The sequence below is a fragment of the Mustela nivalis genome (genome assembly GCF_964662115.1).
Source record: "Mustela nivalis genome assembly, chromosome: 6".
Taxonomy (NCBI): Eukaryota; Metazoa; Chordata; class Mammalia; order Carnivora; family Mustelidae; genus Mustela; species Mustela nivalis.
This window is the reverse complement of record NC_139025.1, coordinates 31,261,913-31,286,934: the sequence shown is the minus strand read 5'-3', so window position 1 is coordinate 31,286,934 and position 25,022 is coordinate 31,261,913. Positions and strand designations below refer to the sequence as shown.

Here is a 25,022-nt window from a genome sequence, read left to right as displayed (position 1 = left end):
CAGTAATATTTTTACCATTTTCCAAGTGGGTATCAAAAGCACAGAGAAGTTAAGTAATTTGTTCAAGGTCTTAGCAGCAGCTAAAAGCCAATCTGACTCCAGTGGCAGCAATATGGACAGCAGGTGCCCAAATCGTAACCAGAGTTGGAGGACAACAAGCCAGCTCCACCACAACAGGAATGTTGGGAGAGTTGGCTGACTGTGGGCCACAGATGTGCAGAGGAGAGGGTGAGTGGTGACAGACTCAAGATGACCACAGAACAGAAATGCAGAGTAAAGTTCCCATGAGCCCAGTATAAACTGATGTCCTCCGGAACTGTTAATGTGTACCATAGCCCTGCCCTTTAGGAACACCTAAGAGACATGAATGAGGAAAGCCTAAGGTCCTACCATTTGCCGGATGGGGCTGAAGATCACGGAGCAAACTGCTCAGAGGACCTTAGCCAGGACCCTTGGCCGGGGTGTCTTCAAGTACATTTTATATTCTCAATGCATAAATATATAAATATATGTGGGTACATTTAATTTCTTTCCAAGTAAGATATATGTTTTAACTCCTTTCTTGGGTGTTAGTTTCCTTTTCTATAACATTAGATTCCTTTCAGCTCCATACTTTTGTCTCTAAGTAAGTGATCTGGGCATTTTGTTGAAAATCTTTCAGCAAAGATCACTAAAATGATCTTTTTAAAGATCTAAAATGACCCCCACTTACAGGCGCCTAGGTGACTCAGCTGGTTAAGAGTATGACTCTTGGTTTTGGCTTAGGGCATAATCTCAGGGTCATGAGATTTAACCCCACATCAAGCCCTATGCTGGGCTCCACACTCAGCACAGAGTTTGCTCGTCCTGCTCCCTCTGTTCCTCCCCCAGTTCAAGCACGTGCACTTTCTCTCTCAAATAAAAATCATAAAATAAAATAAAAATAAAAATAAAATAGGGGCACCTGGGTGGCTCAGTCATTAAGTATCTGCCTTCAGCTCAGGTCATGATCCCATGGTCCTGGGTCCTGGGATCAAGATCCACATCAGGCTCCCTACTTCGCAGGGAGCCTGCTTCTCCTCTCCCACTCCCCCTGCTTGTGTTCCCTCTGTTGCTGTGTCTCTCTCTGCCAAATACATACATAAAATCTTAAAAAATAAAAAATAAGAAAATAGAATAAAATAATTATCTCATTCTGTTTGTTAATTTCCATCCCGGTGGCCACCACCCAGGTTCATATCCCTGTGCCATTATTCCTGGACTATCTGCTCACTGGTTTATCAACTTCACCCTTTCCAAGAAATCATGCCAATTCCACCTTCCACATTCAGTAAATTGTAGGATTCTGAAATCTTCAAGGGTTTTCACTGCCAATGTAAGAAACATTCTCCATAATATGACCTTAACCAGTTTAGTCTTCTCTCTAGTTACCACTCCATTCTCTACCTTCCTTAACTGCAAAAAGACTTTTTGGAAGTTTTCCACATGACCTGTTCTCACTTTCTTACCTCCCATTCTCTCTTCAATACATTCCAATATAGCTTTATCCCCACTCCTCCTCTGAAATGACTTTCATGTGGCTAAACTCAATAACCAGTCCTCTAGTCTCTTCTTATATAAAGTCTCAAGCATCTGATGCAGGAGAATACTCTCTCTTGAAAAACATTTTCCCCTTGATTTCCATGTACAACGCCATTCAGGATAAAACCTGTATGGGTTGTTTTTACTATGTCGAATGTAAATGACGGTCTAGATTCAAAAGGCTATTGTAAAGTTCAAATGAAGACTCAGCAGACTGCACTCTTAACCCATATTAGTATTTCGAGATTCTAGAGAAGTGCTTAGGATATAAAAGGTGCCCAGTAATGTTTAATGAGCAAAAGGAGATCAATCCGTTCTGTCTTCTACTTCCCCCCTACTGGCAAGCAGCACAACTCAAGAGATCATGGGACCTGGGACACCTGGGTGGCTCAGTGGGTTAAGCCTCTGCCTTCAGCTCAGGTCATGATCTCAGGGTCCTGGGATCAGGCCCCGCAACGGGCTCTCTGCTCAGCCGGGAGTTCGGCTTCCTCCCTCTCTCTCTCTCTGCCTGCCTCTCTGCCTACTTGTGATCTCTGTCAAATAGATAAATAAAATCTTTACCAAAAAAAAAAAAAAAGAGAGAGAGAGAGAGAGAGATCATGGGACCTCACTCACTGAGGTTTCTCCCTCTGCCTCACGACTCCTTCTAATCTGTTGTCCTGTCTGGTTAGTCTCCTTTTCAAATCTTGCTTCTCTCTCTCTTCCTCCCTGTTTCTGCTCTGCTCTGTCTCTACCCTCCCTCAATCAGCATCCTCACCATTTCTCATGTGGTTTTCCTTCTACTGATAATGGACTTTTTGGTTGATTTTAGGTTTTTTACTGCTATGAAATGTGCTATTATGTGGCTATGAACAATCTTATGCATGTACCTTGACGCACAGACATACATTCCTATTTCCAAATTAATTGTGCCAATTTATACCCTCCCAGCAATATGTGAGATTTCTAGTTATTCCATGTTCTTGTCGATTCTTAACTATTTTCTTTTTAAAAATATTTTAGCCATTCTGCTAGACATGCACCGTTATCTCACTGAGGTTTTAGTTTGCATTTTTTTCCCTGATTAATGAGGCTGGGCCCTTTTCACACCTGTATTGGCAATGTCGATATATCTCCTTTGTGAAGCCTTTGTTCTTTTACTTTTGATTCATAAGTTCACTTTATATTATGGACACAAGCCCTTCATTGACTTTATGTGTGGCAATAAAATCCTCCAGTTTAAAGTTTGTCTTTTCTTTTTTTTAATGTTATCTTTTCTCTTTCTCTTTCTTAATGTTATCTTTTGATGGACCTAAGTTCTTCATTTTAACATTGTCCAACTTCTCAGTATTTTCCCTTAGGTGCGTAAGGGTGGCACAGTCGGCTAAGCGTCCAACTCTTGGTTTCAGCTCAGGTCGTGATCTCAGGGTTGTGAGTTTGAGGCCTGTGTCAGGCTGAGCTGCTTAAGGCTCTCTCAGCCCCACCACCTCCTTCTCAAATAAATTCATCTTTAGAAACTTTTCCTTTATTTTATATCCCATTTAATATTTATTTTTCTGCTCTGAATAAGTTATCTAATATTATGTAAAATTTTAAAAAATCTCTTATATGAAGACTAATGTCTTATATGAAGACTATAATGTCTTATATAAAGACATATAAGACTAATCTCTTATATGAAGACAAACACAGCTAATGGAATACTGATTTTATGTTATATGGGATAAGAATCAAGATTCTATTTTGGGGGGCACTATATATCTAAATATTCCTTTATCTTGTGCTCTATGTTTTGAGGTATTGAGATGTATGGGTCTTTTTCCCTATAATCTTTATTTTTTACATTCTCTATTGTCTATTCATCTGTCCTTGCACATATACCTTAACCTGTCTTGGGCAAATCTTGGCCCTCTGAATTTCCAACATAAACTTTAGAATCATCTCAAATTTCATCAAACAGTTGTTGGAATTGTGACTGGAGTGTACTAATTTATAGATCATGCTCTATTGAGATGACATCTGTATGATTTTTAATCTCATAATCCATGAAATGGTATGCATCATTACCTTTACTTTAGGTCACTTTTAACCTCAATAATATTTTCTTTTTTTAATTTTCTAATTTTCTGTGATGAATGCTTGAACACCTTTTATTTGATGCAAAATACTGGGATGCAATATGCAAAATATTATACGTGGTACTGTTCCTAAAATTAACTTTCATTTTTTTACTTTGCTTTATAGAAATACAATTGATTCTTATCTATGGATCTTAAATTGCAAATTTGTTAAACTCTTTAAAAACTCATCTGTAGAGCTTTTGGGATTTTTCACACAGTCACATTCAAATAATGACATTTAAAATTTTCTTTCCAATCTGTCACCAATTGTTTTCATTTTCTTGCCTTACTAGATTGGCTAAAACTTTCAGTACATTGTTGAATATAAGTGGTAACTGTGGGGATAGTGTGGGTGGGAATCCTTCCTTGATCTAACCTCAAAGGGAATGACTTCAACATTTCACCATATTTTGTAGGCTTTTTATAGATAACCTTGCATCAGAGTAAGAAATTTCCCCTCCATTTTTAGTACTATTAGTATGCTCCATAATAAAGAAACTTCCCTTTGCTCTTCTTAATTTTTTTAAAGATTTTATTTATTTGAGAGAGGGAGAGAACACGGGGGGGGGCAGAGAGGGAGGGAGAAGGAGACTCCCTGCTGAGTGGGCGTCCTATGGGTAGCTCCATCCCAGGACCATGAGATCATGACCTGAGCAGATGCCCAACCACCTGAGCCACCCAACCACTCTCCACTGCTGTTTTTATAGTTATTTTCCTTTCCTTGGTTTTCAGCAAATTTTTTATAAAGTGTGTTTATTACTATCATTGCTATTATTATTTTACATGTAGTTTGTAACAATTCTCAAATTTACAGCTTGATATCTTTCATGAGATTTGGCAAATTCTCACTGATTAGTTTGTTCACACGTTGCTTCTGCCCCATTCATCTCATACCTGCTTCCTAGGACTTCAATTATATATAGGTTAGACCTTCTCATCATATCTTCTTTGTATTTTACCTTCTCATCACTACTTTTCATCACTTCATTTCTCCATGTTTTATTCTGGGTATTTTCTTCCAGAACTTTCTTTCAGTTTGGTAATTTTCTGTTCAGTTGTGCTTTGTTTCTTATTATTTTACCTACAGAGTTTTAAATATTTGTTATACTTCTTATTTTAGAGTATCTTTTGGTTCTTTTTCAAATTTACATCATTCATAGTTTTCAGGTCTTTGCCAAAATTAAAAAATCTTGTCTTTTACCATTTTAAACCTATTAAGCACAGTTTTCTAAGTCTCTAGCTAGTAACTTCAACAGCTAGAGTTCCCATGAACTTATTATTATTTTTATTTTTTTTGAACTTATTTTTTTGTTTCTGCTGGTTCTTGTTTATGCTATTTTGTCTCTTTATGTACTTGGTTCTTTTAAAATTCTGTTTAACATTACATTTGGGCTAAAACAGTGTTTTCATTCTCCAGAGAGAATTTCACTGTCTTTTTTTCTGCCAGCACCTAAAGGCAACAGCAATCCAAAACACCGTGATCCAAATTCAGAGACTAAGATAATGCCTTTTTTTTTAAAAATAGTGTTTCTGAGACATAATTCACATACCATAAAATTCACCATAGTGTAAAATTCAAGAGTTTTTAGAATATTCATGGAGTTCTATAACCTTTACCACTCTCTAAATTTAGAACATCTTCATCACTCCAGGAAGAAACTTCATACCAATTAGTACTCACTCTCCATTCTCTGCCCAACTCTAGGTAACCATTCATCTACTTTTGGCCTCCATAATTTTGCATCTTCTAGACATTCCATACAAAACGAATCATACAATACATGGCATTTTGTGAATGAATTTTTTCATTTAGCATAATGTTTTCAAGGTTCACCCATGTTGTAGCATGCATCAGTACTACATTTTTTATTGCTGAATAACATTCCATTGTATGGATATACCACTTGTTTATCCATTCATTAGCTTATGTACTTTGAATTATTTCCACTTTTAATTATTATAAATAATACTACTATGAATCTGTGTTGAAGTTTCTATGTGAATATATGTGTTAATCTCTCTTGGGTATATGAATTATTAGGTCATATGGCAACTCTATGCTTAACATTTTAAGGAACTGCCAACCTATTTTCAAAGTGAATGGATTCTGGGCTGTTTCTCTAAGTATCAGTCAGTGAAGCTCTCTAACTGTCCAATCCAAAGCCATGATAGTTTACTAGGTACCCTTTTTGCTGGGCCCTGGATCCCAACTTTTTTATTATTATACCTCCAACAATGTCATAAGTACTGCATAATCTCTTAGCATCTCAGCTACCACTTCTAAAATTAGAAACTGACTTAGTCCATTCAGGCTGCTATAACAGAGTATCATACTCTGGGTGACTTACATGCCAGTTTTAAAAGCTGAAGTCTGAGATCAAGGTGGGAAGAAATTCAGTGTCAAGAGCCCCCTTCCTTGTTTAGTCTTCTGGCTGTAACTTCACATGTCAGGAAGGGTCACAGAGCTCTGTGGGGCCTCTTTTATAAGAGCACTGATCCCATTCATGAAGGTTCCATCATCATGATGTAATCCTCTCTGGAAGGCCCCACCTCCAAATAGTATCACGAGGATTAGGTTTCAACATGAATCTGCGGGGAGATGCAAACATTCAGCCTATGGCAGAAATATTCCCAGGGGAAAACCACTACCAATTCCATGCTCAGCTCTCTAGATTCCTTTCTCCTCTCCATTCTCAGCCTGATAATTATTCTCTATCTTGTTAGATCTTTTATGCCTTCAAGTAGATTTTTTATTGTAAATTTTACTTAGACTTTCTGGTTTTCTCAGAGTTTGATCTGAATCACCTGGTCTATTACTATTGATACTAGAGGTCCTGTAGTTATTTCTTTAGTTGTCAGTTTGCCCCAACTCCACTGCAAATTCCTTGAGGGAAAGGACGGTGTCTTGGTCATCAGATCTGGTCAGCAAGCAGATGCTTTATAAATGTTTGTTATCAATCTAAGCTATCGCTTTTAAGTATGAAACAGATTCTAAGTGATCTAAGCTGCTCCATCTGGGAAAGCCAGAGAGCCAAGCATAATGACCACGAAGCCAGAGCACACCTAGCTCCACAGATGGTCCAGGGTAGACATGGCCACCGCTGCTGACAGGCCCAGATATAGCAGCTTGTATGATGGACACCACCAACACTGGATCCTGGGCACAGACACCTCCGCTTCTCAGTAAGGCAGTGGTATTGTTGCTCCTGAACAGGAAGACCCACAGGAAAAGGGATGGAAATAAAGAGTGGGGAAAGCCGAGGAGGGGGGGGTACAAGGGCATCATGTTTTAGAGAAAACTGGTTTTGTAAATGAATTGATAAGAAAATTCAATCTATTTTCAGTATTTCAAAAATCGAAGTAAAAATCCTGTAGAACCAGAGAATAGGTTTCTTAGTTCCCAGGATCATTCCAAAGTGAATTTTTACATTGCCAAAGACTGAGTAGATGACACAAATGAATAAAATCATCCAGAAAGATAAATTCCACTGTCACCACCCTCCCTCTCCTCTTCTTTGCCCTGGCATGCCCTGCTCAAGAAGATTATGATCCATTTCACAAACTCTTCTTTTCCAGAATCCCCAAATTCCTTCCCTGTAATCATGTTCTGAGCAATTTAAAATTTCACTGCTTTTCAAAAGGATTTCCTCAGAAGCTGCTATGTGAGCCAAGGGTCTCAACAACTTCTAGGTCAATGCCTTTCAAGGAGAACTAGAGGTTTGTTAATAAAACCATTATATTTCTCACCTCCTTGTATATATAGCATTTACAAGAGTGTTTCTTCAGAAGCATGGGATTCCTGAGGGATTGTCATCTGGCTTTCAGCTATCCTGCCCACAGTGTGCCAATTCCAAAAGTAAGGAGTAACTCTGTAGAGGCAGGCCTAGGAAGGTCTGAATTTGCCACAAAGGACTGTTTTTTTAAAAATACATTTTGCTATTCAACAGAAGGTACGTATGCAATACCCCAAAGGCAGGTGACTACTTCATCTTATTTCTTAACTGCATTTTATGAGATTCCTAGACAGTTTGTCATCTCTTTTCCCCTGTTTAGCGTCTTCCTATATTTGTTTGTTGTATTACATTCAGAGATTTCAGTTGTTAAGAGGGAGTACTAAAGGATACTTATATTCCATCTTGGCCAGAACTACAAGTCCTCTACTCATACATTTTTAAAGTGATGGGTATCATTCTAACATGTAGATATACACACATAAATGTAAAAGTTTTATTTTAGACATATAAACTACCTCATTTTTTCTTTCCTTCAAAATTACAAATAACATTATAAAGAACATCTGAATATTTACTTCAGAGGTGGAAATGTTAGGTCAAAGGAATACCCATTTTAAATTTTGACAAATTTATCAAATTCACATCAAACTTGTTAATAGCAACAATGAATGAGTGTGCATATTCGTGCACATTTTCACTAATCATTTCACTAACTGTACATTAGCAAGTGTTTTAATCTTTGACAATCAAACAGGTAGAAAATACTATTTAAATTTTCACTGACTTGTATTTCTTTGGATATTATTAAATTTGAAAAGACTTTAAGGGTAAAGTGGTAACTTGCGGATAGTTTTAGATCATTATTTAATGATTTTAGTGAGTTGATATATATGCATAAGCTTGTCATTTGCTTTTCAAACAGATTTAACATGTCTTAGTTTTTTTTTTGTTTTTTTGTTTTTTTTTTATTTGACAGAGAGAGATCACAAGTAGGCAGAGAGGCAGGCAGAGAGAGAGAGGAGGAAGCAGGCTCCCTGCTGAGCAGAGAGCCCGATGCGGGACTCGATCCCAGGACCCTGAGATCATAACCTGAGCCGAAGGCAGCGGCTTAACCCACTGAGCCACCCAGGCGCCCCCATGTCTTAGTTTTTTTTTTTTTTTTTTTTTTAAGATTTTATTTATTTATTTGTCAGAGAGCAAGCACAGGCAGACAGAGTGGAAGGAAGAGTCAGAGGGAGAAGCAGGCTCCCCGCGGAGCAAGGAGCCCGATGTGGGACTCGATCCCAGGACGCTGGGATCATGACCTGAGCCGAAGGCAGCCGCTTAACCAACTGAGCCACCCAGGCGTCCCATGTCTTAGTTTTTTAATGGAAGATTGTAACGATGATGATGTTATTTGTGAGATAGTTCTACATTTTTCCTATCATACTCAAATAGGACTCCTCCAAAATAATAAAACTCTCCTTGTGCTAAGCAGGATAGCTCCCCACCACTTCCAAAGACATCCACATTCTAATCACTGGAAACTGTGACTATATTATCATACAGAGCAAAAAGGAATTAAGGTTGCAGATAGAATTAAGGTAGCTAACAGTTAGATGATCCAGACAATTACAATGGAGTCACCAAGGTCCTTAAAAGTGGGAAAGGGAGGCAAAAGAAAAGGTCAGAGTGATGTGATGAGAAGTGAGAAGGACGCAACCCTCCACTGCCAGCTCTGCAGATGGAGGAAGGGGCCACAAGCCAAGAAATGCAGACAGCCTCCAGAAGCAGGAAAAGGCAAGAAAACGGGTTTTCTCCAAAGACTCCAGAAAGGAGTCCTGCCCTGACAACAAACACCCTGATGTTAGCCCAGTGACACACCCATCAGACTTCAGACCTTCAGAACTGTAAAGTAATCTGTATTGTTTTAAGTCACTAAGTTTATAGTAATTTGTTACACAACAGTAGAAAACTAATGCAAATAGTAAAATGACACACAGATATTTCCAAAAAATGTGGACGTGGGACAGAGTCTGGGAAGCACTGTGTCCTAAGAGGATACTGAGGGACACACAAACATCTAGAGTTGTAACTGCCACTGACAAGCAGGGTTACCTAGGAGGTAGACAAAATCAGAAATGTCATTCATCGCTGAAACATTCTTTTAACCTAACCACGTTACAGCAAACTGAGGTTAATCAGACTGAGGCACCTTTCCCTATCTGGCCCTAGGGCCCACCTTAGGAGACCACCAGAGCAATTCCAAAGACCTTGTGTTAAACTCAAAATTGCACCTGATTACCTATCAATATAATTTTAAATACGTGACAGGAATGTTCTCCCAATGGCATAAAGTATATGGGAGTGGTTATTCGTTGAATTTCTGGAAATAAAGCACTATAAAAAAAGATTGGTAATCTGCTAATGCGCTCTAGAGAAACTCCCGTAAATTGCAATTACATGTATCACATCTAAATTACAGGGAGAAAGAAGGCACCCTGTTCTCTGTTTTGTGATTAGTGATGGGGACTGGGAAGCCACACCCCTTTCCTCTTAATGAAGGTGACTTACTAAAGGTAAGGAGCTGGGTAGACCCACCATTCCAGGTATTTAAAGTGGCAACTGTCATTTTTCCTGTATGGTGGTTACCTGGTCTTAAGATTCATTTTTGTGTACAGCAGCCATGAACACTACTACAAAAGTAATAAGGAGGAAAGAAGGAAGTGACACTCATATCACTGATCACTACAAAATAACAGAAAAAAAGTTCAGACTAGTTTATGAATATGGTTGTTCTTTGGTGGAAAAAACTAGCACTATGTATATATATAGTATACACATGTATTACATGTATCTGACAGATGGTATTTTCTGAAGATATCATCCATCCCACATTCTCTTATGCCAGGTGACCTTGCCATTCCGCCATCAAGAGATGGAGTCTAATTCTTTTCTCCTTAAATCTGGGCTCAACTGGCCTTAGTGGTTGGCCTGTAACTAACAGAATGCAACAATAATGAACATGGGTTACTTCCAAGTCTAGAGAGATATACAAGAAGAAAAAAGAAGTAGTAGTGGTAGAAGTAGTTTCTACCTGGCTCGCCTGGAACTCAGTCTCCAGATATTCTTTTTCTGAACACTCCCTTAGGAGAGTGTTCTATGCTATGAGAAGCGTGGAGGGGGCACACAGAGGGACCATGAGTAGATATCATGACAGCCATTCCAGGGTAGAAGCGAAATATGTGCATGAAGAAGCCTCAGGATAATCCTAGACCCTGGGCATTCAAAGTTCCTTCCCAATGAGTAGGAAATATCAGAGTATGAGCAGAAATAGAAGACATAACTGAGGACTAAAGCAAAGTAGTAGGAATAGGATATAGACATTTAAGAGACAAACTAAAGATCCTGGTGAATTCTGGTAGTGGGGGCTGAGGAAGGTGAAAATACATGTATATAGGTGAATATTATGTATTTTATTGTAGAGTGATGAACAAAGTTTGAAGAAGTCGTCAAGTGTGGTTTGGGACATGTAGAATTAGAAGTATGTAGGAGGGAGTGCTGAAAAATATAGATTAATGGATAGACCCAAAAAATCATGAAGGAAAATGAGGACTGCAACCTAACAAGAAAAGGAGGGGGAGGGAGCAGGGGTGGAGAAGCAAGCACAGTGAGTTTATGAATGAGAGCATGGTTTTCAAAAAGCAGGAAGTCAGCATTGGTAGCATATACTATAGAACAGTCAGGGTGGATAAAGATGAAAAAATATTAGATTTAGAAAGTAGTGGGTCACTGATGCTATCAGCAAGGGCAATTGAGGGAACAGATAGAGAAGCCGAAGCATCAAATTCATCATTTTTTCAAAGGCATTATCTGAGAATATTACTTAGTGTATCCCTGTTACTTTAAAACCCTCTTCTAAATATTTTTTCCATAAAGATAAGTACTATTTAGGGGCTCCTGGGTGGCTAGTGGTTATAAGCGTATGCCTTCACTCAGATCATGATCACAGGGTCCTGGGATCAGAGCCTCACATTTCCCTCTCTCTCTGCCTGCCTCTCTGCCTACTTGTGCTCTCTGTCAAATAATAAATAAAATCTAAACAAAAAAAGATTTTAACAAAAAAAAGATTAGTAATATTTATCAGAAGATATAATCCACCTTGAAGACGTCATAGTAATTATAGGATATATATAACAATATGCTGTTTTCACATAACACCGCTACAAGGAAAGACGGTGCATTACTTTATTCATTAAAGTAATTTTGCTGGGTTTAAGAGCGCTGAATCCAGTACTTTCTGTCTGCCTCACAGGCCACCAGAAATAAATTTTACAGTCCCTCAAAAACACAGACCGTTTTGTGTTTACGATTAAGTGGCCTTTGTCCATGGCCTCATTAGTGTAACTGGAGTTAAGTCAGACTGGAAGGAGAGCCCAAAGCTTTATCCCAATTATTGTGTTTATGAACCAGACCGAGGTCTGCAAAAGCAAACAACATGCCCAGGGTCACTAAGCAACTCAAAGGAGTTGCATGGATTCCAGCTGAGGTCTAAAGGGTTCCAGGACCGAATCCTCCCGCCGCTGACACCAAAGTCAACCTGCACTGCCTTGGGCAATGGAGCAGAGTCCTCATTCGAAGGGCCCTCCGTGTAGAAGGGCGCGCACGTAGAGAACACAAGAGCATCACGCGAGAGAGGCAGGGGAAAGAGCTGTGAGAACACAGAGTAACCCAGCGGTCAACCCAATGGGAGTCCCAACCATTTGGAAGACGCTGAGCTGAACTCTTTATACCTCCTTCGATCGACTATGTGAAATACGAATTAAGTCCATTTTAGAAACTGGGAAGCTGACGCACGGACACGCGGAAAACCGCCCAGTGAAGGAACTACGCTTCGCCCCGGCGGCCGCGGCCCGCAGGCTCCGTAACTACCCACGCCTGGGTCAGAATCTGGCTCCGACGGCTGGTCCCTCTGTTACCTCCTGCAGGGGTCACCCTCGACGCAGACGGCCTGAAGACCCCCAACCCACCGGCCACCCGCTGAGCGCCCGGGTCCCGCCTTCCGCCCCGCGAATCGCAGATGCCCCGCATCACGACCCGCCCCTTCCAGAATCCCGCCCTCACACTTCTGCCTCGGGTCTCTCTGCTCTCACCTCTCCATGGCCAACAACGGGACTCGACCAGCGCGTGTGCAAACACGACTGAACTCTCCGACCTGCCTGGTCGTGCCAACAGGGCCAGCGTGGCCTCCCGAAACCCAGCAGCTCAAGCTCTCGGGCGACGAGGACATCACACGCTGCCCGCCTTTCCGCCGTCCTCGCGGCAGCGGTCCTCTCCTGATAGACTTCCGCCAGGCCAAAGCAATCGACCCATTGCGACATACTGCGCCTCCGCCCGGAAATTCAAGCGCTAACGCTTTGGTTCCGACGCGTTGGCCAGCAATTGGGGTTTAGACGCTTGAATTGGGTGGGTTTGCTGTCCGCTGACATGGAAACCGATACCCCCATTTTCTGGACTGACATCTTCTTAGAACATAGATACTTGCACATAGATACTTGTTAAAATCAGCTAAGAAAAAAAATTATTTTGAAGCCGGTACTCTACGCTCTGTGCCTACTTGTGGGAAGGGGAGCTTTACAGCATTAAAAAAAAAAAAAAAAAATTATTTTTTGTGAAGCTGCTATGAATGCTTAGGTCGAATGGTAATCAGTTATCATTGGACCTTTAATAGTAGTGCTTTTGCCGCCAGATGGCCTGTAATCCAGTCACTTATGAATCTATTTTCTACTCATTCAGTAACCCCAGCACCTTTCTGTGGTGTGCTAAAGGATCAAGGCTAAAGGAACACAGAGATGGAAAGATATTAAAGTGGGCAGCTAGATGGGCTCACAAATGAACGTGTGCATTTGGTAGTTTAGGGGACAGCTGCCACACGTACCATTTGCCAGGGTGAGTCAGAGAAAGCCTCACTTATCAAGTACTATCTGAGATGAGGTAATAGTACAGAGTGAAGGTAACATGGAGTAACATTTCCCATGCTGTCCCTGAAATCTTCCCATCTGTATTTGCCTCTCTTGTCACTGAGAAGTCCCTGGTTTAATCTTACTATTTTCCCACCTATTAAAGTGTTCCTTAAGCCATTCTCCAATGGTTTTAGGCTGCTCCGCTAACAGTTACGTCTGTTAGAGTGGGCTAGAGGGTCAAATATGGGTTGGAGGAGAGTAAAGAAACTTGATTGTGATTCCCAAGTCCGTCTTTGACATTACTGGAAGTTACCAAAAGATATAAATGAGGGTGGGGATTCTCCTGCCCTTGCCTATAGTCTTCATCCTGATTTTCTTAGCGTGCAATTTCAAGCCTTGTGTGCTATAACTTTGAAGTCCAAGGCTGCCTTCCAGCCTCTATACCCTAGTGTTCACTCCATATTCCACCTAGAGGGAGACACCATTCCCTGAGTATTCTGTGAACTTTCATAAATACAAAATGCACCTCCAGGGAAACCAGGTTTATGAAGCCTCCAGACTGTGCAGGCAGTGTTAAGTTCATCCCTCTTCAGAACTTCAGAAACTATGATTCATACATATTGCAAAGCACTTATCACAATATATTAATTAATGTATAAAGTCAGTGCCTTCACTATACAGTTGACCTTTAAACAACACAGGTTCTGGGGGTGCTGACCCAATGTTGTAAAAAATCTGCATGTATTTTTGACCCCCCCAAAAAACCCTCAATAGCCTGCTGTTAACTGGAAGCCTTACCAATGACATAAAGTCAATTAACACATATTTTGTATATGTATTATATACTGTATTCTTACAGTAAAATATTAAGAAAATATTTACAGTATTATATATAAAAAGTCAGCATATAAGTGGGCCCATACAGTGCAAACCCATGTTGTTCAAGGGTCAACATATATAAGGATATAGCAACATGAAGAGGATAGTCTTATTGTTTGAATCTCCAACATCTATACAAGACCCTAGTGTATGGCAAGTGCTTAATAAATGTTCATTGAGGGGCACCTGGGTGGCTTAGCGGGTTAAAGCCTCTGCCTTTGGTTCAGGTCATGAGCCCAGGGTTCCTGCATCCTGCTCAGTGGGGAGCCTGCTTCCTTCTCTCTCTGCCTGCCTCTCTGCCTACTTGTGATTTCTGTCAAATAAATAAATAAAATCTTTTAAATAAAATAAAATAAATGTACATTGAATTAATGATGATGCAGATTATTTTAATAAAAGCCTTCTATGTTGGTGTCTTGATTAAGTTGGTGTTGTTAAGGATTTTTGTGGCCTACTTTGTCTGCTCAAAGGCAGTTTCTTCCCTGGTTTGGAAAACAAAAACAAAAACAAAAACCAGCCAGAGTGGGCCAAAGCTGAGCTAAAGTTTTAGAGCTCTGTACTTCCCACTAGAGGAGCCTGAAATATACCAAATGGAGCCTGTTTAACATTTTTCATTCAATTAACATTTTTTTTAGCATGTATTCACCTACCATTGTTATAAATGTCAAAAACATTGTACCTGCTTTCAGGAGCTCGTATCCTCACCCACATTCACAAATGGAGACATGCAGGCTTTATCGCCTTTGGAAAAAAATAGCAATTTCTACCCAACCCTTTAAACTGACAGTGACCAGGAGGATTTCTTCTACTGGTAGTCAGGATAACTAAATTTCAGCCCAGAATCGTCTACTAATCAGCTGTGTGACCTTGGGCAAGTCATCTTTTTTCTCTGGACTCATCTTCCACTTCTGTAAAATAAGGGTCTTACTCAATTTCACATTCTCTAACTCTGCCACTTTAATAAATGTAGAACCAGTAGCAGTTGTAGGAAAGCTGAGGTTACTGAGATTATAGCTGGGGTAAACTGATGATGAGCCTAGATTTTTTTCTCGTGAAGAGTAAGAGATACTATTTTCTGGGACCACATCAGAAACTGTGGCCTAAGCACATGGAATAGATTGAGACTTGGCTATCTATAGGTCCCTCCTCTTTATATACAGAGACAGATATCTACATATAGATATCTATAAGGTCTCTCCTCTTTATATTCAGAGACAGCTCATGCTAAAAGTGATTACCAGAGCAAACCGAAGGGAAAGGGGCAAATGGATGATAACTGTGGTGCTTCCTGCCTTCCTTGATGAGAAAGGGAGGAAGGGTAGGGGACAGAATGCTGCTCTTGGGGTCTTCACAATATTGTAAAGTCCAAGGAACTGCTTAGTAGACCCCTTTACAAGGGGCTTTTCAAGATGTTTTTCCTGTGTGCTTAAAAAAGGGCCATACTCCAATGTACTTAGTTTGCTTATCCAGGCCTCCTCCCACAAAAATCACCACGCAGGCCCTGAAGAATCTTCCTGCTGAGCCTTTGTTGGTGTAGAGCTGGATTTTCTGGGAGTTGGATGTTTTCTCACATAGTATCCAGTGTAGAATTTGGAGTTCTTTTCTTGTTCTCCCAATGCCTGAGGAAAACTTTGATTCACCCCAAAGAGATTTTCCAGGTCAAGAAAAATGTGATTTGCAAGGACAACATGCCTTCACAACATAGGAGGAAACGTTGATATGGTGATATGATACAACCGGGCAACTTATGCTGAAGGCAGGCCTCAGAGACACCTTCCAGGGCCACTGTCCCAGTCGGTGCCTTCCCAGTCGGACTCCCACCATGTGCAGATCACAGGTGCACCTGGGTGTGTGCACATGTGTGTCAGTATGTTTGTGGAATGGCAGGTTCAGTGGACTGGCGGGAAGTGCTGGTTATTACTGCCTAGAGGCAGCTGATGCTCAGGAGCCCTGGTTTCTTGTGGTTAATCCACGATGGCAAGGAAAAAGGAGGTGAGAACAAATAGGAGAAAGCTGAGCACAAAGCATGAAGGCAAGGAAATAGCTGAAGAGTATAGAGCCCAGCTGGGCGGCAGCCCCTCAGAGCACCAGATGTGGAAAATTTTCTCATCTGTGGTTTGTTATGTGTCCTTGCTGTGGAGTACAGGGCTTATGCGGTTCTGCTGGGCTAAAGGCATCAGTCAGACCTGGGGAGGCAGCTCTGCACAAAGGGGATGCAGTAGCTGAGGTAGCTGAGGTGACTTAGGCAGCCTGGAATCTCCTGGCCCCACAGTACCCTGGCCCCACAGTACCTACAGGGAGAATGCAGAGAGAGAACAAGTCAGGATCCTAAGTATGGGACCTCCCGCAGAGAGTGCAGCCCTATACCAGAGAGGGACTTACAGAGGTGGAGGGCCCCAAATTCAGTCTTGTGTGGTCTTCGAACGCCCTCTGGTGGTGTTAGGCAGTGACTCTAAGGCTTTCTGTTGGGAGCATCGCAGACCAGTTATGCCTCTGAGCCCCCCCCCCTTTTTTTTAAAGATTTTATTTATTTATTTGAGAGAGAGACAGTGAGAGAGAGCATGAGCAAGGAGAAAGTCAGAGGGAGAAGCAGACTCCCCGTTGAGCCGGGAGCCCGATGCGGGACTCGATCCTGGGACTCTGGGATCATGACCCCAGCCGAAGGCAGTCGTCCAACCAACTGAGCCACCCAGGGGTCCCGCCTCTGAGCCCTTTTGTCCTCAAAGTCTAGTCTCCACTCTCACAGACTGAAGGAGATAAAAAAATTCCACTGCAGGAATCTCTTTCTATGTTTCCCCAACATTTTTTGAGACATCCAGCAGGTCAATCACTGTTTAAGGGCCCAAAGGCAGAAAACCAGAAAAAAAAATGTTTAGTGAATTATATGATGCAATGACTTTGGATGGAACATCTATTATCTGTAAGCAAATTATTTTTCATCTACTAGTCAATGACAGTAACAGCCACTCTTTTATCACCTATCTTCTTTGCCTCTTTCTCTACTGAGTGCCTTGTATACCTAGTCACCGAGATTAACTGACACAGACAACCACAAAACTCCCAAGTCACAAATGAGTTAACTGAGACTGAAGTGAGTTACGTAATCTGTGTAGGATTACATGGCTTGTAATCTGACAAACTGACAAGATTCCAATTCAGGTTTATCAGTTTGTGTGTTTTCCCACTGAACTTTGCTGTTTGTAGAAGAGACATATAAGATCATGCAGATAGTTTTCCACACAGGATTAATTTCTATTAATAGATGGCTGGGCAATGTCATTAAAATACTATTTCAGATACGACATTTTAAAAAATTTATCTATCTTAAAGAGTGAGAGAGAGAGAACAGGAGGGAGAGGGAGGGAGAATTCAAAGCAGACTCCAAGCCAAGCCCAGAGCCAATGGGGCTGGATCCCACAACCATGAGATTACAACTCAAGCCGAACCCAAGAGTCAGATGCTCAACTGACTGAGCTGTCCAGGTGCTCCTAGACGTGACATTTTGATGAGAATTTTGTTGTCACTAATAATTATTAGCTAAGTAATTATTTAATAATAATAGCTAGCATCTACTGAGTACTTTCTCTATGCCATTGTTCTTAATTAACTCACATCAGCTCTATTACATTGCTACTGTTATTCCCATTTTCCACATGAGGAAACTGAGCCACCAAGTAGCTAAATAATTTTCCCAAGATAATAAGTGTATGTTTAATTTGTAGAATGTAATGTTCCTCACTATGTTTCTTCATTAGTTCCCTGTGGCAGAAAAGAGCTCATTTGCAGAGGATTGGGAGATGGGTGTGCAGGTTTGCAGGAGCTGGGGAAAAGCTACCTGGCTGTGCATATGAAAGTAATGAGTTTGGGGGACAGACAGAAGGAAAGGAACTGGGAAGGTATTGGCTAAGACCAAGAGAAGATCCAGAAACAGAAAAACAGAATCCATCAAGGCTGGGCCCTACATAAGGAAATGGCCAAGTGAGTAAAGGATGGGAAGATCATGGTGGACTTTGTGTGAAAGAGGAATTTAATAAGGGGATTTCTCTCTTCTCTATGAAATCTTCAGTAAATTTTACATAGATTACTAATACTTTATGTCAGAAAGCTGAGTTTCCCTATGATAGGGAACTCAAGGACAATGACAGAACATAAACATCAATTGAATTCTAAATTGCAATGCTTAAATGGATTCTCAAAGGCATAAGACATCAATGTCTTAAACTGATATATTCATTCCTTACCAGGGACTTGGAATGACCAGGAAAGACATAAGGTCAGTTCACAAAGCACTGTCTTTGCCGTTGGGGAGAGGAGAGAGATCAGGCAAGATACTTAAAAAGAAACATTGCCTGCCTTAAAGGCTTAGTTTTACCAAATCTGAACACCACTCTCCTTTGAGTGCCAAACCCATTTATTATAGTTTTTAGCGGATGCCTTACAATGTACTCTGTACAAGATCATGTCATCTACAAAGATTGATGTTTTCCTTCTTCGTTTCCCATTTGGATGCTTATTTCGTTTTGTGCCCTCCTAATTGTCCTGGCTAAAACCTCCAAGTTTAATGTCAAATAACAGTGGTGAGAGCAGATATTCTTCCTTCTTTCTGATCTTAGGAAGAAAGCAGTCATTCTTTGCCTGTTAAATTTGATAGCTGTGAGGTGCTTTTTGGTTGTTTTGTAGATGACTTTTGTCAAGCTGAACCATGTTTCTTCCTATACCTAATTTGTTGAGTGTTTTCATCATGAAGAGGTGAATTCTGTCAAGTTTTTCTGCATCGATATGATTATGTAGTTTTTTGTTAATTTCACTGATGTAGCATATTACATAATTTTTGAATGATAGATCAATCTTCCATACCTGAGATAAATCTCAATTGATCATGATATATAACCCTCTCTATATGTTATTAGATTCAGTTTGCTAGTGTTCTGTTGAGGATTCTTGCACCCATATTCATAGAAGGTACTGACCTGTACTTTTGTTATGCTTTTGCCCCTTTTTTTGTATCGGGATAATACTAGCCTCATAGAATGAGTTGATAAGTGTTCCATTCTTTTCTACCTTTTTGGAAATGTGTGTAAAGATTTGGTATTAATTCTTCTTTTGAATATTTGGTAGAAATCACAACAAAGCTGTCTGGGTCTGTGCTGTGTGTGTGTATGTGTGGGTGGGTGGGTATAATTCAATTTCTTCTTATAGGTCTATTCAGATTAATATTTCTTCTTGAATCAGTTTTGGTCGTTTGTCTTTCTAAGTAGTTGTCTTTTAGAATTTATTTAATCTAAATTATGTAATTTATTGGCATAGAATTGTCTATAGCATTCCATTATAGTTTAATTGCTCTCAGTTTGCTAGTAAAGTCCCCTCTCTCATTCCTGATTTTAATGATTTCTCTTCTTTTTTAATTTTAGTCGATCTAGCTATCGACTTGTCAATTTCATTCATCTTTAAAAAAAAAAAAAAGAGCCTCCGATTTCACTGATTTCTCTATTGTGTTTCTATTCTCCTTCATTTGAAACTTCTGTTCTAATCTTTATTTACTTTCTTCTGTCTGCTTTAGGTTTTGTTTGCTTTCTTCTTCAAGTGCATTAAGGTGAAACGTTAAGTCACTAACAAGATCTTTTTTTTATTTTGAAGACTTTATTTATTTGACAGAGAGAAGGAACACAAGTGGGGTGGGCGGGGGGGAAGTAGGAGAAGGAGAGGAAGGCTTCCCGCTGAGCAGGGAGCCCGATGCAGGGCTTGATCCCAGGACCCTGGGATCATGACCAGAGCTGAAGGCAGATGCTTAACGACTGGGCCACCCAGGCACTCCAAGATCTTTTCTTAATATAGGTGTTTATGGCTACACATTTCCAACTAAGTACTGTTCTGTTGCATCCCATAGTTTTGGTATGTTGTATCTTCATTTTGATTCATCTCAAAGTATTTATTATGCTTTTGATTTCTCCTCTGATCAGCTGGACATTCAATTACATTTTGTTTTCATGTACTTATAAGTTTCCAAAATTTCCTCTATAGTTGATTTCTTACAGTCCTAGAACATGTTTGATATTAGTATGATTGAAATCCTTCTAAGTTTTCTTGATACTTGTTTTATGACTTTACATAAGGTCTACCCTGGAGAATGTTCCATGTACACTTGAGAATAATGTGTCTTCTGCCTTTGTTGGATAGAGTGACCCACAGAGGTCAGGTCTAGTTTGTTTACAGTGTTGTTCAAGTCTTTCGTTTACCTAAGTAGATGATCTTTCGCCTACTTGTTCTAGTCATTATTAAAAGTTGGGTATTGAAGTCTCCTATGCCTACTTTTTCTATTCATAATTAAAAGTTGGATATTGAAGTCTCCTATTATTGTAAAATTGCCTTTTTCTACGTTTTTGCTTTTTGTGTTATTGGGCTGTGTTGTTGGTTGTGTATGTTTTTATAAGTTGTGTTTTCTTGCCTATTGACCATTTATCATTATAAAATGTTCCTCTTTGTCTCTTATAATAATTTTTTGCCTCAAAGTATACTCTCTCGGATATAGTTACCATTTGCACGGTGTCAATTTTTCCATCCTTATACTTTGAATTTAGTGCTTTTGAACCTAAAGTGAGCCTCTTATAGAAAGCATATAACTGGATTGTGGTTTTTATCCATTCTGTCAATCTCTGCTTTTTATTTAGTGAATATAATTATTTTATATTTAATGTAAGCTGCTAAGTACGACTGCCATCTGCTATTTTTACTATTTTCTATGTCTTTTGTATTTTTCTCTAGTCCTTAACTGCTTTTTGTATTAAAAGGATATTTTAAAATGTAACATTTAATTACTTTTATAATTTTTAACTACTTTATTATTATTATTATTACTTATTTGGCAAAGAGAGAGAGCACAAGCAGGGGGAGCAGCAGCCAGAAAGAGAAACAGGCTCTCTGCTGAGTAAGGAGCCTGACTCGGGCCTGATCCCAGGACCACAGGACCACGACGCAAGCTGAAGGCAGATGCCCAATGACAGAACTACCCAGGCATCCCATGATTTTTAACTACATTAAAAAAATTTTTTTTAATTAATTTATTTGATAGACAGAGATCACAAGTAGGCAGAGAGGCACGCAGAGAGAGGAAGGGAAGCAGGCTCCCTGCCCAGCAGAGAGCCCGATGTGGGGCTCGATCCCAGGACCCTGGGATCATGACCTGAGCAGAAGGCAGAGGCTTTAGCCCACTGAGCCACCCAGGCGCCCCTTAACTACATTTTTTTAGTGATTTTCTTAAAGCTTACTCTAAGGCTTACAATATATATTATTTACCAAAATCTACTTCAGATTTATACTAACTCAGTATGAATAAGATAGACAAGCTTTCTTCCTATTTGGCTTGATCTTTCTTTACTTTTTTTGTGCTATTATTGTTATACATATTACATCTATGCATGTCACAAGCCCAACAAACATTTTATAATTATTAACATGTTTTTCTATGTGTTTAAAAGAAGTGTTTTTTTAAGATTTATTTATTAGAGAGGGAAGAGAGAGAACATGTGCATGCACATGTGCATGAGTTGGGCGGGGAATGGCAAAGGGAGAGAGAGAATCTCCAGCAAACTCCTGGCTGAGCACAGAGCCCAAGGCAGGGCTCGATCTCACAGTTGTGAGATCACGACCCGAACCAAAATCAAGAATCGGACCTTAACCAAATGAGTCACCCAAGCACCTCTAGAGAAGTTGTTTAATTATTTATAAGCTTTAAAATATTAACCTTCTTATTTATCAAGTTTGGTTCTCTTCTTTGCTTCCTGTGGATTCAATTATCATCTGGTGTTATTTCCTTGCTCCAATAAAGCTTCATTCCCACCCCCTTTTTTTGTTCTATTATTGTCTAATATATTACATTTCTATATGTAGACCTTAAAATACATTTTATAGAAAGTGTTTTATTTGTTCTTAAGTGAATTCAGAAAGGGGCACCTGGGTGGCTCAGTGGGTTAAGCCACTGCCTTCGGCTCAGGTCATGATCTCAGGGTCCTGGGATCGAGCCCCACATCGGGTTCTCTGCTCAGCGGGGAGCCTGCTTCTCCCTCTCTCTCTGTCTGCCTCTCTGCCTGCTTGTGATCTCTCTGTCAAATAAATTAAATCTTAAAAAAAAAATGAATTCAGAAAGGAAAAAATGTAATTGTAATTTCAAAAAAATAATTACTTAAATACCTTTATTGGCGCTCTTTGTCTTTAAATTACCATCTGGCAGTCATGTCCATTCTATTGATGACTGCATCAAAGGCATTTCTATTCCACTGTTTCTGACTTCTAGAATTTCTCTTTGACTCTTAAGATTCCCATCTCTGCTTATATTACCTATCTGTTCTTTTGTATTGTGTACTTTTTCCATCAGAGCTCTAAACATATTAATTATAGTTATTTTAAATTCTCAGTCTGGTGAGTCCAACTTCTTTGGACTCCCATGTATGAATCTGACTTCGATGCTTGGGCTTTTCAAGCTGTGCTTTTTGTATTTTAATATGCCTTGTAATTTCTCTTTTCAAAGTTGGACATAATACTCAGCTGGATTGGGTAAAAGAAACTCCACTGAATAGCCTTTAATGAACTGGTAGTAATGTGAAGGGGGAAGGGAACATTCTATGGTTTTATGATTAGGTCTTAGGCTTTTAGTGATCATGGTCCCACATGACTTTCACTACTACCTCTCCAGGTTTCCTCCCACACCCCCAACCCATTTAGGTGAAACAGGAGGCTAGAAGGGATTAAAGTTGGGTAGTTCTCTTACCCTAGAGTTGGTTAAGCCCTGGCAAAATCCAGTGTGATTAGTCTCTAGCAGAAGTTTCCTTTGAGGCTAGGCTTTTTGTTAAGAACAAAATTCAGAGAACATATTTCAGAATGGTTCATTTCTCTTCCCCCCTGCTGAAACCACAAGATTTTTCTCTAATATTCAGAGTGAGAATCTAGTGGGGCTCCAGGAACTAAAACTCACAAAAATATGCCCCTGGCCTGGTCTCCGTGAGTTTTTAACTCAAGCTTGTCCATACTCTGTCTCCAGTAATTAGTCAATTACTCTTCAAGCATTCCTACCTGATCCTGGCTCCAACAGTGGCTTTCAGGTGGGTTCTCTTCCAGGTAACCTGTGATCCTCTCTATTTGTCTGTCTCAAGTTTTCATGTGGTGGTTTTGTCCTGTGTCCTCAATTCTCTCATGGATCAAAGAACAGCTGTTGATTTTCAGGTTTTCAACTTTTTCTTTGTGTTAGGATGGGAGGTGTGACTTCCAAGGTTCCTAAATGTTTGACCAGAAACTGAAGTCCCCCATGCTATTTTTAAAGAAAATGTTAAACAATTTCCTAGATGAGTTGTACCATTTTACATTATACCAGCAATGTGTGAGGGGTCCAGTTTCTCCACATCCTTACCAGCATTTGGAATTGTCACTTTTTTATTTCAGCTATTTTAATAAGTATGTAGTGATTTCTCAATGTAGTCCAAATGTGTATTTCCCTGATGGCTAGTGATGTCAACCATTCTCTTCATGTGCTTATTTGCCATATTCATATAGTGAATATATTCAGTGAAATGCTGCTTTGTGTCTTTTGACCATTTTCTTATTGGACTATTTGCTTTTTTATTACTGAGTTTTCAGAATTCTTCATATATTCTAGATATGAGCCTTTTATCATAAATGTGGTTTGCAAGTATTTTCTCTCAGTCTGGATTGTCTTTTCACTTTCAATGGGGTCTTTGGAAAACAAGTTTTTAATTTTGATGAGATTCAATTTACCAAGTTTTTCTTTTATGAATGTTTTTGTTAAGAACTATTTTTCAAGAATTATACACTAAGTCCTGAAGACTTTCTTCTTTCTTTTCCCAAAAGTTTTGAGTTTTATATTTAGATCCATTTTGAGTTACTTTTTGTACATGGAGCAATGTTAAGTGGAGGTCTATTATTTTTTTGGCCCATGAAATCCAACTGTTCTTTAATATCTCATGATTTATCATCATTAAATAATCAGCTTGATTTTCTTTTTGCTAAAACTAACCCACTGAAAACAGTGATCTTGACTGGGCAAGAGGCAGGTAGATTTATAATTTTTTGTCAACATAAGGGGGAGTATTTCTTTCTTTTTTTTTTTTTTTTTTTTTTTTTTTTAGCTAAAGAACATAGACTGAGTTTATTACTTTGCACCTTGTTCTTTTTTTTTTTTAATTTTTTATTTTTTATAAACATATATTTTTATCCCCAGGGGTACAGGTCTGTGAATCGCCAGGTTTACACACTTCACAGCAAGAGGGGAGTATTTCAATTGAGACTTTAGGCACCTGGAACTCAGTATGAAAAAAATCAGAGAGTGGGGTAACAGGCTGGCTAAGACACAGGTAAAAAGGAAAAAATAAACTAAAAAAAAACAACTTCTCTCAATTCTATATTTTTGCCTAGCATTTAGATCATAGCAAACCCCAAGTTAAAAAAAGAAAAAGAACAGAACTACAGTCAAGTTGCATGCAAATTATGCTAAGGCATAAAGTATCCCTTTAAATCAGTATTTCCAAACTGTAATCACATAGATAACAAATTTGGAATACTTGAACAAATTTGCTGTATCTGTATGTAATATGTGCTACTACATGATCTTTGCCTTAACCAAGAACAGTATTATTTTCTCAACATGTTTTAATGGTATCAACATAATCATCAGTTATATACTTTGGAGACTGATTAGTATATCATGTGAGGTATTATAAGTAAAACCAAAACTCTCATCACCTGTGATTGATATTATTTTCCTACACAGGATTGACACAAAAAAAAATCACTGCCTGATG

General features: G+C 39.5%; 1 long non-coding RNA gene across 2 annotated transcripts in view; it reads right to left on the bottom strand.

Annotated features, from left to right (window-relative positions):
* Nucleotides 1-12,956, bottom strand: part of LOC309866348 — a 52,251-nt gene extending 39,295 nt beyond the window's left edge. Inside the window, exon 1 of one of the 2 annotated variants that reach the window (XR_014312584.1) lies at nucleotides 12,526-12,956. This is a non-coding gene — a long non-coding RNA (uncharacterized lncRNA). The remainder of the gene's footprint in view (nucleotides 1-12,525) is intronic. The other variant, XR_014312585.1, reaches the window with a different exon arrangement.
* Nucleotides 12,957-25,022: the final 12,066 nt, after the last annotated feature.